Source organism: Canis lupus, chromosome 30 (genome assembly GCF_048164855.1).
Source record: "Canis lupus baileyi chromosome 30, mCanLup2.hap1, whole genome shotgun sequence".
In the NCBI taxonomy this organism is placed as follows: Eukaryota; Metazoa; Chordata; class Mammalia; order Carnivora; family Canidae; genus Canis; species Canis lupus.
Window position 1 is genome coordinate 18,406,637 of NC_132867.1, and position 16,953 is coordinate 18,423,589.

The following is a 16,953-nucleotide window of genomic DNA, read 5'->3' on the forward strand; positions in this document are numbered from 1 at the left end:
TGAATTTATATGATTCCTATCATAAAATCCTAGAGAAATTTAAAGATTAAAAAAGTGATTTGAGTAGAGAATTTCTAATAGCTAAATATATATAAGCAAAAGCTAAATATATATAAGCAAAAAATCAACTTAAAACCATTTTTTGACTTGCTGGAAAACATACTTTTTATTCAGAGAGAAAAACATGAAGAATTATTTTTATAATCAGAACACTGAACAAATGAATCTACATATCAATTATAAAGCAACTTCAGTTTTGTTCCTCACTTTTTATTCAAATCCATCCTGTGGGACTGGTTTTTCTGCTTCCTCTGGAGAAAATTTCAGATTGCTTTAGTTTTACAAATAATCTCATTTCAGTCATTGGTATGTCTAGGTATGGGTAGTAGTAAGCAATTTCGTTTTAAAGTCAAAGCATTTCCCATTCCACAGGAGGTCTGTTGAAGTCCAGAACGGGGTGTGGCCAGCTTCTCGTTCCCTCAACCATAGTTTCTATCTCTCCTCCTTTTTCTTGCTATGTTTCTGGCTCCAGTAAGATCATGCAGAGAAGGAGGGCAAGACTACTTGATTAATCTTGCCATCAGCATTCTTTGCTTGGCAGATGGAAAATGGCAGGTTATACGTTCCTTGTAGAACTTCCCTCAGCCAGAAATCTCTCACCTGCATTTTTTTGACATGGATGGTCAATCTCCAAGTGACCACATTGGGAGACCTATATCAGCCTCTGCAAATGGACTTTTGAATTTTTTTTTTTTTAATCATGCTCAGATTGAGAAACACCCCCTGCTCTCCTCTGTAACAGGAGAGGCAAAAACAGCCGCTCTTAAGTTTTTTTTGGAAGTTATTTTCTGCCAAATATTCAGTTTCAACTTCCTAGACACTTGATATTAGTGCTAAAATAAAAGTTGCAAAATTGGGTTTTGATGGTCTTCTTTTCTTTTTTTCTTTTTTTCAAAATTTTAATTTATTCACGAGAGAGAGAGAGAGGCAGAGACATAGACAGAGGGAGAAGCAGACTCTCTTCGGGGAGCCTGATGTGGGACCCCGGGATCATGACCTGAGCCAAAGGCAGATGCTCAACCACTGAGCCACCCAGGCACCCTTGATGGTCTCCTTTTCAAATGTTGTTATGCTTCAGTGGTCTACAACTGAGTTTGGAATGTGATAATAATGAATATTTTTGACTTTGGGCCTCAGTCATAACTGATACCAAATCCTATTTTAATATCCTTCTTAGGATCTTCCTAAATAAACCACAAATGTGAAATTCACTAGATAATTGCTAAATGTATAGAAGAATATCATAGGCTTCTTTCTTGATCTGCAGGAAATATGAGGCTATGATAAAGCTCTATTAGGGTTATAGTCTTAAGGTATTTTGGGGTGGGGAGTGCTTTTCTGCTTGTCTTTCCTGGTTTCCTGAAGTCCTGTATGAACTTTGGTAATGTATGTTACTTAGCGGGGTCAAAATCTAATTAGCTACTTATTGCTGCTCCCATTTGTCTCTCTTGTTCCAGGAATTCACTTTTTTTTAGTCTGTATTTTTGCCATGGTATCATTCAAATAAAAGGAACACATTAGCTCTTCCTCTCTTGTGAACTTTAAAAGATTCCTTGGGGATTGACAAAAAGGTTCACCTGATTTCCTATGAAGTATTTCTCCTCGTTCTATGGAAAATGGGCTTCCTTAGCTTCCCCACACTGGTAATAAATTATTAAAGAGGTCTCACGGGCAAGGAGGGGAAATGTGGTTTTGCTGACAGCACTGTGACAAATACTCATATTAATTATAAAAAATAACAAAGGTGAAAGTTCAAACTCCAAACTTTGCTCTCAAAACAGCTTTTTAGCTTTTTTTTTTTTTTTTTTCCCTGAGATAGGTTTCAGCTTTCAAAATTGAACTTCCTGAAAAATAGGCTGCAAAGTGATCCTAAAGATGAGTTTAGCATACTCTAGTTTTTGCTTTGGCTTGTCAAGAGAAAAAAACCCAAATGAGCTAATAATAATACCACTAATAGTAATCAAAATTAAAAAGTAAAAATCCAGCGTATGCTAGAATCAGAGCCCAGGATTAAGCCAGGTGAGGAATGAGAAGCTATTTACAAGTGTAAGGCCTCGGGCCACTATCTAACTTGGAGGAAGGATGTAGAAGGACAGGGCTTGTGGCCAGACTACAGAGCCAATGCAGGGTAAAGTAGGGCAGAGTAAAAAAAACAAAACGAAACAGAAGCCAAATTCAGACAATAGCTGATTTCAAAACCAGAGATCATTTTCAGTTAATAGAGGCAAGAGTATGTGACAATAAGGGCCAACCAATTCAGGGAATTTTGATAACAATTTGATAACATGCCAGGCCTCAGTTTTATTGGCCTTGCTGCTTACATGGGGAACTTTCCTGGGGGTGTGTTTAAAGAGCCCAGGAGGCTCTAGGCAAGTGGCCCATGAGGATGTCTTTCTTTTTGTTATAAATACAGTGTAATGACATGCCTCATTTACCAGTTAAAGCCATAATAGCTTATTCAGATCCATCATGCTAAGGATTACTTAGGGACTGTGGAGTAGACACTTGTTTCTGCTGCCAGCAGATACATTTAGTCCTCCTGTTACAGTGTATTACATTGTGATATGTTGGTTCTGCATGGGTTGTTAAAAAGACAGGAAAGAAAGAAAACTCGTACCATGCAGTTGGCCTCATCCTACCATTGATTATTTCCCATATTCCTAATACCATAGTCCATTTCTTTGCAAAAGAAAAGCAAAAGCAAATTTGATCATTATAAAATATGTCACTTTGATAGAAAATATCTGGATATAGTTCCTTTTCCATGAGTATAACCTACCAGTTTATGACTCTACCTGCTTGTTTTCTAGATGTGTCAAATTATGCAAATTAAATGATTAAAACTTAATACTGACCCTAGCTTTTTACTCCTTTTTAAAGATTGTTTTTCCATGCTACTACTAAACCAGTACAGAAAGGACTCCTCTAACAGATAAAATCCTGGTCTTAAGGTTGTCAAGAAGAGCTTGGTTCTAATTTCCTTCAGTTTTCTTTATCTTAACTGTGTTATAATTTTTTTTCTCAAAGTTTTTATTTAATTTCCAGCTAGTTGGGACACCTGGGTGGCTCAGCGATTGAGCATCTGCCTTTGGCCCAGGGCGTGATCCTGGGATCTGGGATCGAGCCCCACATCAGGCTTCTGGCAGGGAGCCTGCTTCTCCCTCTGTCTGTGTCTCTGCCTCTCTCTGTGTATCTCTCATGAATAAATAAATAAAATCTTAAAAAAAATTCCAGCTAGTTAACGTGCAGTGCAATATTAGTTTCAGAAGTAGAATTCAGTGGTTCATCACTTCCATATATCACCTGGTGCTCATTACAAGAGGTGCACTTCTTAATGCCCATTACCTGTTTTACGCATCCCCCTGCCCACCTCCCCTCTGGTTCCCATCAGTTTATTCCCTATAGTTGAGAATTTATTTCTTGGTTTGCCTCTTCCCCCCACCCCCATGTTCATTTGCTTTGTTTCTTAAATAACTTGGTTATAATTTTTATGTTTCACACCAATGTCTTTAATTTTTAAATATTTACTCATTTTTAAAGTCTTTTCCTTACATGCGAACTTTCAATACATTGCAATAGGATAGGTACTCCAAGACATATGAAGTATATGAGGTTCTTATCCCAAAGCAGAAGATCTACAAGTGGCCTACGACTAGGCTCTCTATGTACTTGTGGGTGCGTTAGTCTTTAAAAGAAGAGACTTCCACATTTGCCCTGGGTCCAACCTTCAGGCCCCAAAGGGCCCCATAGCCTCCTGGAGTGAAAATAATATCCTCTCTTCAAATCTAAGCTGTTTACAGGGACCACAGAAATATGTGTTGATGGACAAAGAGACCTCCTGGGGACCAAAGACACCAATGTCTTTACGATCGATACTCTCTTAGTTGGGGCTGCTATAACAAAGTGCCATAGACTGGGTGGCTTACAAATGACAGAAATCTTTTTCTCACAATTCTGGAGGCTGGAGGCCCAAGATCAGAGAGCCACCTTGGTTAGATTCTCTTCCAAGTTGCAGATAGCTGTCCCCGCATTATGTCCTCATATGACAGAGACAGGGTGAGAGAGCTTTCTGGGGTCCCTTTTATAAGGGCACTAATCTTATTCATGAGGGCTTTGCTATCATGTGCTAATACTATCACCTCCTAATATCACCCTCACCTCCTAAAACCATCATCACATTGGGAGTTAGTGTCTCAACCTGTGACTTTTGGGGGGGACACATTGAGCATATTCCACCACACTCTCTTTGTGGATAAGGAGAATGCTCTTAAACTCAGGAGCCCTGGACATCACTGGCTTCATCTAGCTTTTGAGGCATTTCTCTCTTTTATCTTAATGTTGGTAGGAGAATTGCTGTTCAATACATGCTAGATTTCCCTCAAATGCCAGATAACTTGTAATAGTGAACCTCTTAGTGAAGATCCTTTTCACTTAAATTAAACACTTTCGATACTGTCCACACTGGCAGATCATGAAGACTTCAGAAAAGTAGTATATTAGCAATCTAAAGCATAATATTAAAGATGAAAACTGATATTGATTGATTGCTTTCTGTGTGATAAGCAGACTGTTAGGCACCTTACATGTGTTGTTTCACTTTACAATGCATGTCTATTTAATAATTTGCATTCATTTAGTAGTATATTGGAGAGATGGATGTCGGTTATTCTATATTTAGCTCAAAATGCAGATGCAAAATTTCTTTAATTCTGCCTTTGGAAGAGTGCACAATTTACCAGCTAAGGAAAATGTTTTATTTGTTTGCATTTTTCTTGGAAAAAGGAAGAGTTGATAAAGTAAATAAAAAATTTTAAAGCAAAGCATTGGGATCCCCAGGTGGCTCAGAGGTTTAGCGCCTGCCTTCAGCCCAGGGAGTGATCCTGGAGTCCTGGGATTGAGTCCTGGGATTGAGTCCTGCGTCAGGCTTCCTGCATGGAGCCTGCTTTCCCTCTGCCTGTGTCTCTGCCTCTCTCTCTCTCTCTCTCTCTGTCTCTCATGAATAAATAAATAAAATCTTAAAAAAAAAAGCATTATTGGCCTGAGAAAAGGCAAGTTAGCAAAAGTTCTATTTTCATAAAGTTTTGCCAGTTATTTTGAGTAGAAGCATTTGATCATATGTATTTTAGTTATTGTGTTTGATAGTATAATAGACAACACTCTTATAATAAAAAATAATATGTTAATTGGTTTTTGAAAGAAACAAGCTTTTAGCTTCCACTCTATGAGTGATGTCAAAGGTCTAAATCAATATGTATTACTATACTGTACTTATACATTAAATCTTCTTCCAGGATTTTGAAACAACAACAAAACCAACATATCAGTTACGGCAGAAATACTCTTGGGAAGATAAAAATAGAATGATGTTAGTATTATGATTGTTGAGGTACCTGTGATGTATACCCATAGCTTTTAGGAAATAAAGTACAATCATCTGAAGTAAATGAAAAAGGGGTCAAATGAGGACAGTTAAATTTTGACAGCTTATTTATTCATTTGTTTATTTATTTCTGAATCCGCTCACTCCCACACATAGAAGCAATCATTTCCCTGACCTCTGCTTCATTTTTTTTTCTTTCTGTCAAAAAATGACACAAGCTCTCATACTACTTTATAGGTATGAGATCTTAGATTTATTACTCAGTTTTGATGTCATATATTTTTATTTATTATTATTTTTAAAAGATTTTACTTGTTTATTTGAGAGAAAGAGTAAGAGAGAGTGAGCAAGCATGAACTCGGGGAGAGGCACAGGAAGAGGTAGAAGCAGACTCCCTACTGGGCAGGGAGCCTGATGCAGGGCTCGATCCTAGGACCCTAAGATCATGATCTGAGCCGAAGAGAGATGCCCAACCAACTGAGCCACTCAAGTGCCCAGGGTCATATATTTTTAATATGTGAAATAGGAATCATATTTTCTTTGCAATGTTGTTACAAGGATTAAATGAGATAATGAATTGTCCAAAATACATGAGAGGTCCTAATCATAGTAGCTATTATTTTTATCTGTGTGATGATATATTGTCATCACTATTTGCAATGATGTGATAAAACTAGCAATAGTCACTTGTGGTATGTTACTAAGGGCCAAACACTTTGCTGAATTTGAGCAGGCCATTTACTACTTCAGTCCATTTGAGTAGGCCATATTATTCCCATTTTGCAGGTGAAGAAAACAAATAATTTGTTCAAAAGTTGACAAATGGCAGTATAGGGATACAAATCCACTTGTATTCGTTAACAGGTGCCTTCTATGAAAAAAAAAAAAAAAAGAATCCCCTATGATAGGCATATAGTGGAGCAGTTATGAGCCTGGATGCTGGTTAGTGATTTTAACTCTAACGGATTTTAACTCTGCCATTTCTTTGTAGCATGACTTAGCGAGTAGCATATTCACTCTCCCTGCCTCAGTTTCTTTATTTGTAAAATAGGAATAATAATATTACCTAACTCCTAGGGTTATGATTATTAAAGAAGGTAATGTGTGTGAGGCACTTTAGAATTGTGTCTAGCACACAGTAGGAGCCAGAAAATGTTTGCTTATAAAATAAGGCTCCAAATTACCCTGTACTAGTAGGGAGATAGTAGGCTCCTTTAGGGATTTTTCATAGATCTAAAAAGGTTTGGGTTAAAGTTATCTTAGATTCAGGAGAGAGGAATGAGGAAGCATTCAGGAAGCAATCTTAGATTTAGGAGAGAGCAAAGAGCCAAACACTCCTATAACCATGAGCCTGTTTGTGTACATTATCTCATCTTTTTGAGGCACCTTGAAAAGCTCAGCTATCACTAGCCTCTGGTTGAAGGGCTGGGCTCTTTTAGGAGCTGAAAGGATCCATGTCCGTTCTGGAAACAGGGAGCTCCTCTCTCCAGCCATGCCTCTGCCCCAGATAGGAGATAGCAAGGATCTTCTCACTTACATATGTTACTGCTACATCTGTTGCTTACTATACCTCTCCTACCACTCAAAAGCACAGAGGGGCAAAAAAACTGAAAGGAGGGAATTCAGGAAGTGTCTGGGTGGCTCAGTCAGTTAGGCATCTGCCTTTGGCCCAGGTCATGATCTCAGGATCCTGGGATTGAACCCCGCATATGGGCTCTCCACTCAGCGGGGAGCCTGCTTCTCCTTCTTCCACTCCCCCTGCTTGTGCTTGTACTCTCTCTCAATTAAATAAGTAAAATCTTTAAAAAAAAAAAAGGTAAAGGGAAGTTCAATTATATCTATACTGATATTTAGATTCAGTATAGGCATTTAGTACTAAATAAACGATAATTATTCTTGTGCAAAACATTCTTTCCATTCCGATCTTAGAATCAGAGCTAGTGCTATTTCAGGCTGAGTGATAAAATTACCCCTAGACCATTTCACCGAGGGTTATCTTTCTATTGGGAAATATTTCCTAAAATGGTTTTGTACATCCTTAGTAGCTCTTTACAGAACTCCAAACTTCACTACCAGGAAATTGGTGGCAGAATTATAATGTGGCCCCTGGCCCATTCCCATCCTTTTGCAATCTGGCAGCCTCCTGGAAGCACTTAAGCAGCTTAGGATCTTCAGTCTGACACTTCAGAAATGGCTATCAGCTAACAATTCTTGGCTTGATATTCCAGATGCAACTGTGAGCTTCTCAACGAATGACAAAGAGCTTTTTTTTTTCTTCTAACTTGGAGTTCATTTGCATCATTAAGCACAAATATTTGGTGTTGAGGATTGGGATAGAAAAAATATTCAAGAGATTTCAGTAAAAAATGTTGTGCACATAGATTTTCAAAGAAATACTTGTTGAGTTGAATTGGAAAAAATACTAACTCAAGAAAAAAAAAAACCCCACAAAAAGTATGATGTAGTTGTCTAAAGGGTCAAGTCAAGCAAATGTGATCAGACGTTGTAGAACCCAGAAGTATGCTAATCTCAGCCGGACTGAGGGATCATTATAGCTTTTTTGGAAAACATTTTCTAAGAGCTGATAATTCAAACACATGCATCTGTTATGCAGAATGTTTATATTTTCCAATGAAATTTTTCTGCATTTATTTAATGTGTATTTACTGTATACTTATCAGCCAGATCCAGAACAAGATACTTGAAATATAAGGCCCCCAACCAAGCTGATGGTCTGCTATTTGCACTGATTTTCATAAATGCTTTGGGTTCAAATCTGCAGTTATTACATCTTCAGGCTTTGGTTAAGTGCATCCATTATGATTGATGTTTCAGAAATACTGAAGTGAAGAAATATAGACATTTATTGATTGTATACACTAAGTTACCCAAGGCATTCTATACTTCTAAGAGAACCTACGGAAATCCTTAAATTGAACTATTTATTCTCTTCAGATTAAGATGCAGCAGATAAATAATGAAGGTCATACTGGCAGAGAAACTCTCTGGAAGTTTTTATAGAAAAGATATGGTGGCATCAAACATAAAACCTAACTAGAGTTTTGAAATCTGCCGAGTTTCTGTATTTTCCACATATGAATTGTGCCATTAAATGTACTTTGGATCAATATTGGTTCGGGCAAAATCCCAATATGAAACTTGGAACAGTTGAAACTGATCAGCGAAAGAATAGTGGAATACTTTCCTGAATTTTAAAGGTAAAAACCATGACCATATCTTTTATTGCACTATGTAGTTTTAAGTTAAGTGCACTTATTATGAAGAAAATGAAGAAAACAGTCATACAGAGTTATTGTTCCAGTGAAAGATGCTTTTCTTGAAGTACTGTAACATGTTAAGTTGGAAAAAATTTACTATTTAAGTCTTATAATTTCCTCTGTCTAAATTGTTCCAATTTCTATAATGATAGGAATGACTGAATCATATTTTATTACTCTGTTGGCATATTAGTTCCAGATAAATGGCTCAAAATTAGCCTGGTCTGGTTGCTCTTTGAAAAGAGTCATTAAAATAGATGAAATATCCCAGAAATATACTCTGGTTACTGATGTTTTTGAAATAAACAGACCCACTTTAAAACAATATTTGGTTTCAGACATATTCACTTTAAGACAATATTGGGTTTCAGATTGCATAGAATTCTGTGATGAGTAAAAGAGAAAAATAACAGCAGACTATTTGGTACATTGATTTTCTTATTTTTGCTATACTGAAGGATTGCCCCCTCATATTTTTTCCATCATAAACAATTGAGTCCAAACTCTGTTCATGATTCTCCTCATGAATACAATTCCATTCAGTAGAATAGCTTAGGTCCAATGGTCATTCATTTGTTTACGTATTTTTAAGCCAGACAGGTAAAAATTTAGGATTGTACTATATGTATGATGATTTTTTCCTCTAGTCTCCTTTGTTTTAAAATTGTGTTTAATAGATATTTAATTTTTGAGAGAAGCTAAAATTAAAATAAGACAAAGAAATACTTTTTTTTCCTTTAAAGTACAAACCTAGGAATTGAGGAATGATTGCTATATGCCTAATGAATATAATTAGTTGGACCACAATGTAAATTACATAAATCAACATTTTATTTAAAAAATGCTACATATAGTGGTGCCCGGATAGGTCAATCCGTTAGGCATCTGACTTTGGCATAGGTCATAATCTTGAGGTCCTGGGATCAAGCCCTGTGTCAGGCTCTCTGCTCAGTGGAGAGTCTGCTTGTCCCTTTCCCTCTTCCTCTCCCCCTCCCCCCACTTGTGCTCTTTCTCTCTCAAATATATAAAATCTTTATAAAAATGCCATGTATAATTCAGTTATGTAATAAAACAAAATGAGAATGTGAAAAATAATCTATAGCTTAAAGACTCCAAATCTACTCTGAACGGCCTTATAACTTAATTGAAATTCACAATACATTGGCATTGTTGGCTGGCTTACTTTTCAAGAGAGCACCATTTTAGTCACAATCAGCTAGACTGAAGGAATCAACACAGGGCAAGTCCAGCCAGACACATGGACATGATCTACACTGTTTTGGAATCACTGCCATGTTCAAATTCTCTTATGGCCAACTTGGACTGTCTACAGTTAGAATCATTAAAAAGAAAAGTGATTCAACTCAGGGAAGTCGCCTGGTGGGTCGGATATTCCCACCAGTAACTGGAGAAGTTTCATCTGGTGAAGATCTATAGCCGGACGGAACTCTTGACAAATTATCACTGCAACTTATTTGCTTCTTCATCTGTGTCCTATATGTAAACTCTTCATGATAATCCCACTGATCTCTTCTCAAAATCCCAGCCTTGCATATCCTCTTTTTAAAATCTGTTTTTATTTAATCAGGAGTCCATTTTTGCACAAATATAATTTGTGATAGCTCTTTCTCTTATAGGTAAGATTTTTCAATAATGTGAATCGTTTGTGAGTTATAACTGGAAAAAAAATAAAGGAATCAAATCCTAGCTATTGAGGGAGATAGAAACAAAACATTTAAAAGTAAACTTGTTTTTAAAGGGAAGCCTGAAATTTGTGAGATTGTCAGATGATTCCACTAAGCTTTTTAGCATTATGAAGGATCCATCAATTTTGACAGCTCAGTTTATTTAAGGAAGGTGAAAGAAAAGACATTAATGATTTAGTCTAGCTTTCAGGAAACAAGATTCTTTTTTTGACTGTATAAATATGAACAAGGACCACTTTTAATGTTCTTAGAGGATACATTGGCTTCTGAATATTCATATATATCAACCAAAGGGTTTTTTCAAGTCAGTAAAATTTTGAGTATGGAAAAATTTTTAGAGGATTTCCCAGGTTTGTTATGTATATTGTATGTGATGCTACCAATTTCCATTTTTACTCTGTACTGGAACAAGTGTGTGGTAGTAAGGAGAAATAGATGAGGAGAAACGTGATATTATATATCTTTGTCCAAATATTTAATGACTGTATTAAATATTAATGAGGTGACAAATACCACCAATTTTTGGTAGATAACCAGGTTGAGAAAAAACTATGTAAAATAAGACTTCTACTTTTCTCCATTATTTCTTTTAGGAATAAATGCAGGTAAATGGTCGTAATCAGTGCTACAGTCTCTGTAGACAGCAAGGCAATAAAAGAAAGGATAAACGGGTACTTATTTTTTTTTTTAAAGATTTATTTATTTGAGAGAGAGAGAGAAAGAGTGAGCAGGCACAGGGCAGTGGCAGTGTAGGGGCAGAGAGAGAGAGAGAGAGAAACTTCATGCTAAGTGCAGAGCCTGTCAGGATCTCATGACCCTGGGATCACAACCTGAGCAAAAACCAAGAGTCAGATGCTTAACTGACTGCACCACTCAAGTGCCCCATAAATGGGTTAAAATACCCAAAATCTGGAGCTTAGGTTTTGAAGATTCAGGTGATGGAAAGTAAGATTTTTTTCCATTGGTGTTTAGGGTGAAGAATATAAAAATATCTCCACACATCTATTATTTTTTCTTACTGGAAATTTCCCTCTCCCACTAATGAAGAGGAAAATTTGTCCCAAATAGTTAAAAGATTGGTACATTTCTTGCTGAAAGGCAGTGTTTTTGTTTTTAAAGTATCTTGCTGTTTTCATTCTCTCAAGCTGAAGTTTAGTCCTCAGCTCCACAGTTTATCTATGAATAAATCATCTACTCTTTTAGAATATGTCAGAAAATTTTAAAGCTCAGGTAATAGGAAGATGTTATTTTTCTTTCTTTTAAACTGCTGATGAAGCAAAAGACAGTAACATTTTGGTAAAGCAGGTTTGCCAAGGGAGATTTTGCAGATTTTATAGATGCAATGTATTGCGGAGTATTTTGTTCTGCATGATTTGTTCTACAGTGCTTCTTGGGTCATTCCTGTTTATTTTTCAGAGGAGACTGCAAATAGGCTTAGTTCATTCAACCAACACTGAATGCCTACTATGTGTTGGACATCATTCTGTGTGTATCTAATTAAGTTGAAGGTGAGTGACATCTTTTACTCTGACAAATACCTTTAACTCTCTATTTGAAGATTATCCATGTTGCATATCCTCTTTTTGACATGATAAAGACTGGATACTGACAAGACCAAGAAGGATTGGAGGTTGGGCATTTGGACATTGATGGTGTGAGTGTTTGGGCATTCAGCCAGTAGCATTATCATCTTCCCAGACACCAAAACTAAATGACATCGTGACTTCTCCTCCTTTGCTCTCATTTGTCATCACAAACATTTTCTTTTTAATAAATACATCATTCCCTTCTGTCTTTTAATTCCTACTGACAATCTCCATGTCAGGCCCTTCTTTCACCTTTAGATTACTGCAATAGCCCCTGACTTTCTCACTGTCTAAATGATACTCTAGATTAATCTTTCTAATTCATTCCTGTGAGTTTGTCCCTTGTCTGCTGAAAAATTCTGAAGAATACCTCTTCAAGTAATCATAAAGCACTCCATATCTCCTTTGTTAATGCACATACGAGTATAGAGTAACTCTGTTGGCATCTTCTAATTGAGCAGGTAATTGTATGTTTGAGAAAACTGAGGCCTAAGAAGCTTAACTGGTTGATCCAAATTTACTAGTTATTAGGAAGAAGTGCTGGAAAAAAACCCCGAGATCTCTCAAATTTTAGATCTATTTACTGCCTCTTGTCACATAATGTCATGTATTAAATTTATTTTTTTCTTCTAAAGGTCAGTCACTATGTAAAAATAACCAGAAGAGATAAGAAAGAATACTTAGTGAACTGGGTCATTATGCTGCAGGATTTGCAAATGAAAATTGTCTACTTGAGTCGCTGTTCAACCTTAATCATGTGAAGAAATATGGCCAAACTGGTATTGTTGTTGTTTAATGAATGAATGAATGAATGAATGAATGAAAGATAGTATGTTGCATATGACATTCAGGATGTAATTTCAGTGTAAAAGCTTGTTAGGAGTCCTAGTAACTATCCCAGGAAGTCAGGGACTATACTCCAAGAATCACTATTGTGGAAGTTTAATTATTTTTGAAATTCTTTATGCTACTTGCTTGATTGTTCCTGAGACTTCCCTACAAAGATAATCTGATCAATAACATACCTCATATTGGCATCCTTCCTTCCCTTCTCATTCCTTTACCATGTGTCTTGGGATAACCTCTTGAATTAACTGCCTTAACTCAAATCCTTATTTTAGTGTCTGCTCTGGAGGAACCCAAAGTAAGGTAATTATCTAGGGTAAAACCTTAGGTCTAGTTATCCATGCTGGTATATTCAAAAGCAGTTCTAGTGTGATCATCCCCTAAAATTTGTCTGCTTACAGTGTTGCCAGTTTAGTTGGCTATTTACTGTCATTGCTTCAACTGCCCTTCATACCATCTCAGGACTTCTTTATACTTCCAGTTTAGATTCTTACCAAAATTAGGAATGATTTCTGCCTACTTTGATGGAATTTTTAAGATACTAAGTTATGGAGGGAAGTTGAAGGAGGGTTCTTCCATTTTATCCATTCTGTACCACCTAAACACTGCTAAGTTATATGCAAGTATTATGCTTATTCTGCTTCTTTATGGTAAAACTGGTAAGACAACTTACTAGAACTGAATCTCCATTTCATTGGCTTTTGGGGATAGATACAAGGAATTTGCCCAAAACATATACCCAGGCTCTGTGGACACAAGCTGGTTGGTTACTACCTCAAAGAAGGGAGATACTCTTATCTTTTATATTACCTCTCCTATGGCAACAGTGCTGAGCATTTGCCATGGTAACTGGTAACATTCAGTAATAATGATATCATATTATTGAGATCTGATTAAATAGGTAGCTTTTTCTATTTTCTGACAGCAACATAAGCTGGTGAGGAGGCATAGTTTGTGAATTTTGAAAGCATTATGTGAATGTGAGTTTTATGTGTTAAAATGTGTAATTTCTGGGAAGCTTCCTTAATGAAAATGTGTAATCTTTGGTAATCTTACATGTTCCTCATGTGAGGAGAAAATAAAAAAATCCAAGTGGTAGAATTTTGATGTATATCAGGAGGACTTTTGTTTCACAAATGGGAATTTATCCAACAACCTCCCCAGTCTTCAATCTCTCATGATATCTCTTTTCATCATTCTGCCTGTGTTTCCCTTAAAAACCATCTCACGTTCCAACTCTTCAAGAGAGGAGATGTGAAAAGCTCAGGGAATCAATATCCAGCTCAGGATAATCCTATTGAACAGACCTCTCAACCCAGGTCACCCTATAGGCTGTTAGCTAATGTTGAGATTGCCACCCTCAAATCAGACACAGATCCTGGTTCAAAAAAGTGTGGTCAAGGTGGCTGTATTTGGGTCAGGAGCTCATATTTTATCCAGTTATCAAGGGTTCGCAAGCAGAGTCATATGGAATATAGCAAGGAGACCCAAATGTAGGAAACACTTGTACTTGTTTTAGAGGAGATTGTAGCTATGGCAAATACTTAGAAGGGTCAGTGTATGGGTCAGATACTCTCTTGGCCGATCTGTTGCACCCTTTTAATTTCCTTTCTGACTTGCTTATAACCTGCCTGTCCAGTCTTAATTCTATCATTTGTTGGTTGTGTGACTTAGCAAGCTACTTAACCATTTTAACTATCAGTTCCCTTATGTAAACAACTGAGATAAAAATGATTCAATGTAGAGCTGTTGTAAGTAACAAATATCTTTGTACAAGTTCCTAGAACCATGCTTGTCACATAGTAGGCAGTCAAAGATGCTCAATTAGCCTATGCTCAAATCAGACAGAAATGTAGGTATCCCTGGAAGTTAATTGAAAATAATATTGTAAAAAAATTTAAAAAGAGAAAGTAATATTGTATGCTATAAAAACAGTGGATGCCAAATTAATATCACAAAAAGATTTTCAAAATTTGACTTCAATTTTTCTTTGTTCTTATAGTTTCACTGATATATTAATCAGTTTTGCCATAGTATAAAAACAGTGTCTGAATCCCACCAGCTTATAAATAAGTTTATTTTTCATGCATTTTACATTTTTGGGGTAGCTGTGGCTCTTCTCCATATGTCCTTCTCCTATGGGGCCACAGATTGAGTAAGCAGCCCCTGTGGAGGATTTACCTATACTTGAAGCAGAGGAAAAGGGGAATAGAGCTGGGGGAACTCATGGTGCTCTAGAAGCTATTGCTTGGGCATGATGTATGTCATTTCTAATCTACATTTCATTGGCCAAAATGATATATGGCCAAGATCAAAGTCAAGGAGGCCGTGAACTCTTCTCTTCTCATAGAAAACACTGGCTAGTCATATGGAAATAGATGGGGATAGAGTATTAGTAAAAATACTTCTTCCTATTGGGAAGAGTATTAGTAAAAAATTACAAACAACTGTGCAATCGTCAGCAAATGGATTTCAAGGGTACATTTTGTTCGGGCCCAATTTTTTGTTTTTTTTTTTCCCCCTCAAGGAGTTCGAAATTGTTTAGATGACTCAAGCAAGTAATGACTTGAATTTCTATGAAGACTTTAAGCAGTAGGCATGGGTTTCTGGTCATCTAGGGTATGTTCTGCATCAGTTTAATAAAATTAATATGAAAAATTATAGTTTAGATGTTGGAGGAGGTCATTGAGAGGACATGACTACCAGTTGATCTGAGAGCTGGAACCAGACAACTGGAAGCCCCTCACCCTTCCCCTGTTCTTGGAATGTATTTTCATCCCACCTTCCCAGAGTGAAGCTGTTTCAAGGATGTAGCCTTGAGAGTAAGGTGTGGTTGAGACCATCTGGATGATATATGGGACTGAACTCCATTCATGCCCATTATATAAATGTTTAAAATTATGATGAGTGGGTGCAGAGATTTACCTATCTTGGAGCCACCCAAGACAAGCCTTGTATATAAGTTCCCTTGCTTATTAAACCTGGCACTTATGGATCTCAGTGGCCTGCCTCTTCCTTCAGTTTCTCTTTGCCCTCGAAGTGTGGGGGCCAGTTTTAGATTTCACTGAGGAAGCTCCCGAGTTTGCTAACCAAAATCAAGTCAAGGTACTAGGTAAAGGAATAGAAAAGAGGTAGAAAAATATCTGTGTTATGACTGACAGCCACAGGTCATTTTTTTTTGTGTGTTTTTAAGTGCTTTCAAATTGTAGTTGTATCCTAATGCATATATCAAGCATAGTCTGCTTAAATGATTCTCTTAATCATCATCCATCATTTACATAAATAGTGTGTGATAAAGCATGAAGCCAAGCCCTCTCTTTTTTCCCCTTTTTCATTTTGATAAATATAAAAAATGAATCTCCATTTTATTTCTTAAGCTCTTCAGTTTATCTTCATATAGAACATTGATTTCTTCTTCAGCATTGTTTTTACTTCCTTTGTTATGGACAGAATATTTGTATCCCCAAAATTCATATGCTAAAGCCCTAACTCTCCAGTGTGACTGTTTTTGGAGATGAGGCCTTTAAGGAAGTAATTAAGGTTAAAAGAGGTCATGAGTGGTGTCCTGTTAGTACTGCAGGGTTGCAGGGTTCTTGTCTCATAGAGTAGAAGAATGAATCTCATGGACACAAAAGGGTGGAGCGAAGTGAAAGTTTAAGGTGAGAAGAGAAAGGAAAAAAAAATGAGTATCTAGAGTGAAAGGGGACCCAAATGGATTGCCACTGAGGGCTTTTATGGTCGGTCTTTTATAGAAAACTGACCAGGGAACTTAAATCTTCTTGATGTCACCATAGTTACTTCTTTGAATATCTCATCTCTGATGTTTAAGACAAATGAGATGGTTTAGTTATGTTCCCTTATCTCTGGTTTTGTTATGCCTCAACATTTCTGGGATTTTGGGAGAGCTTGATCACCTAGCCCCCAACCTCTCTCTCCCTACCTAGCCCCACCTGTTCCTTACTCAATAAGATTATCCTTATAAGAAAAGATACAAGAAAGTGCCCTCTCCTTCTCTCTCCCTGTGTGTATACCAAAAGAAAGCAATGTGAGAACATAGTGAGAGGTGGTGAATTAAACTAGGAAGAGAGCTTTCACCA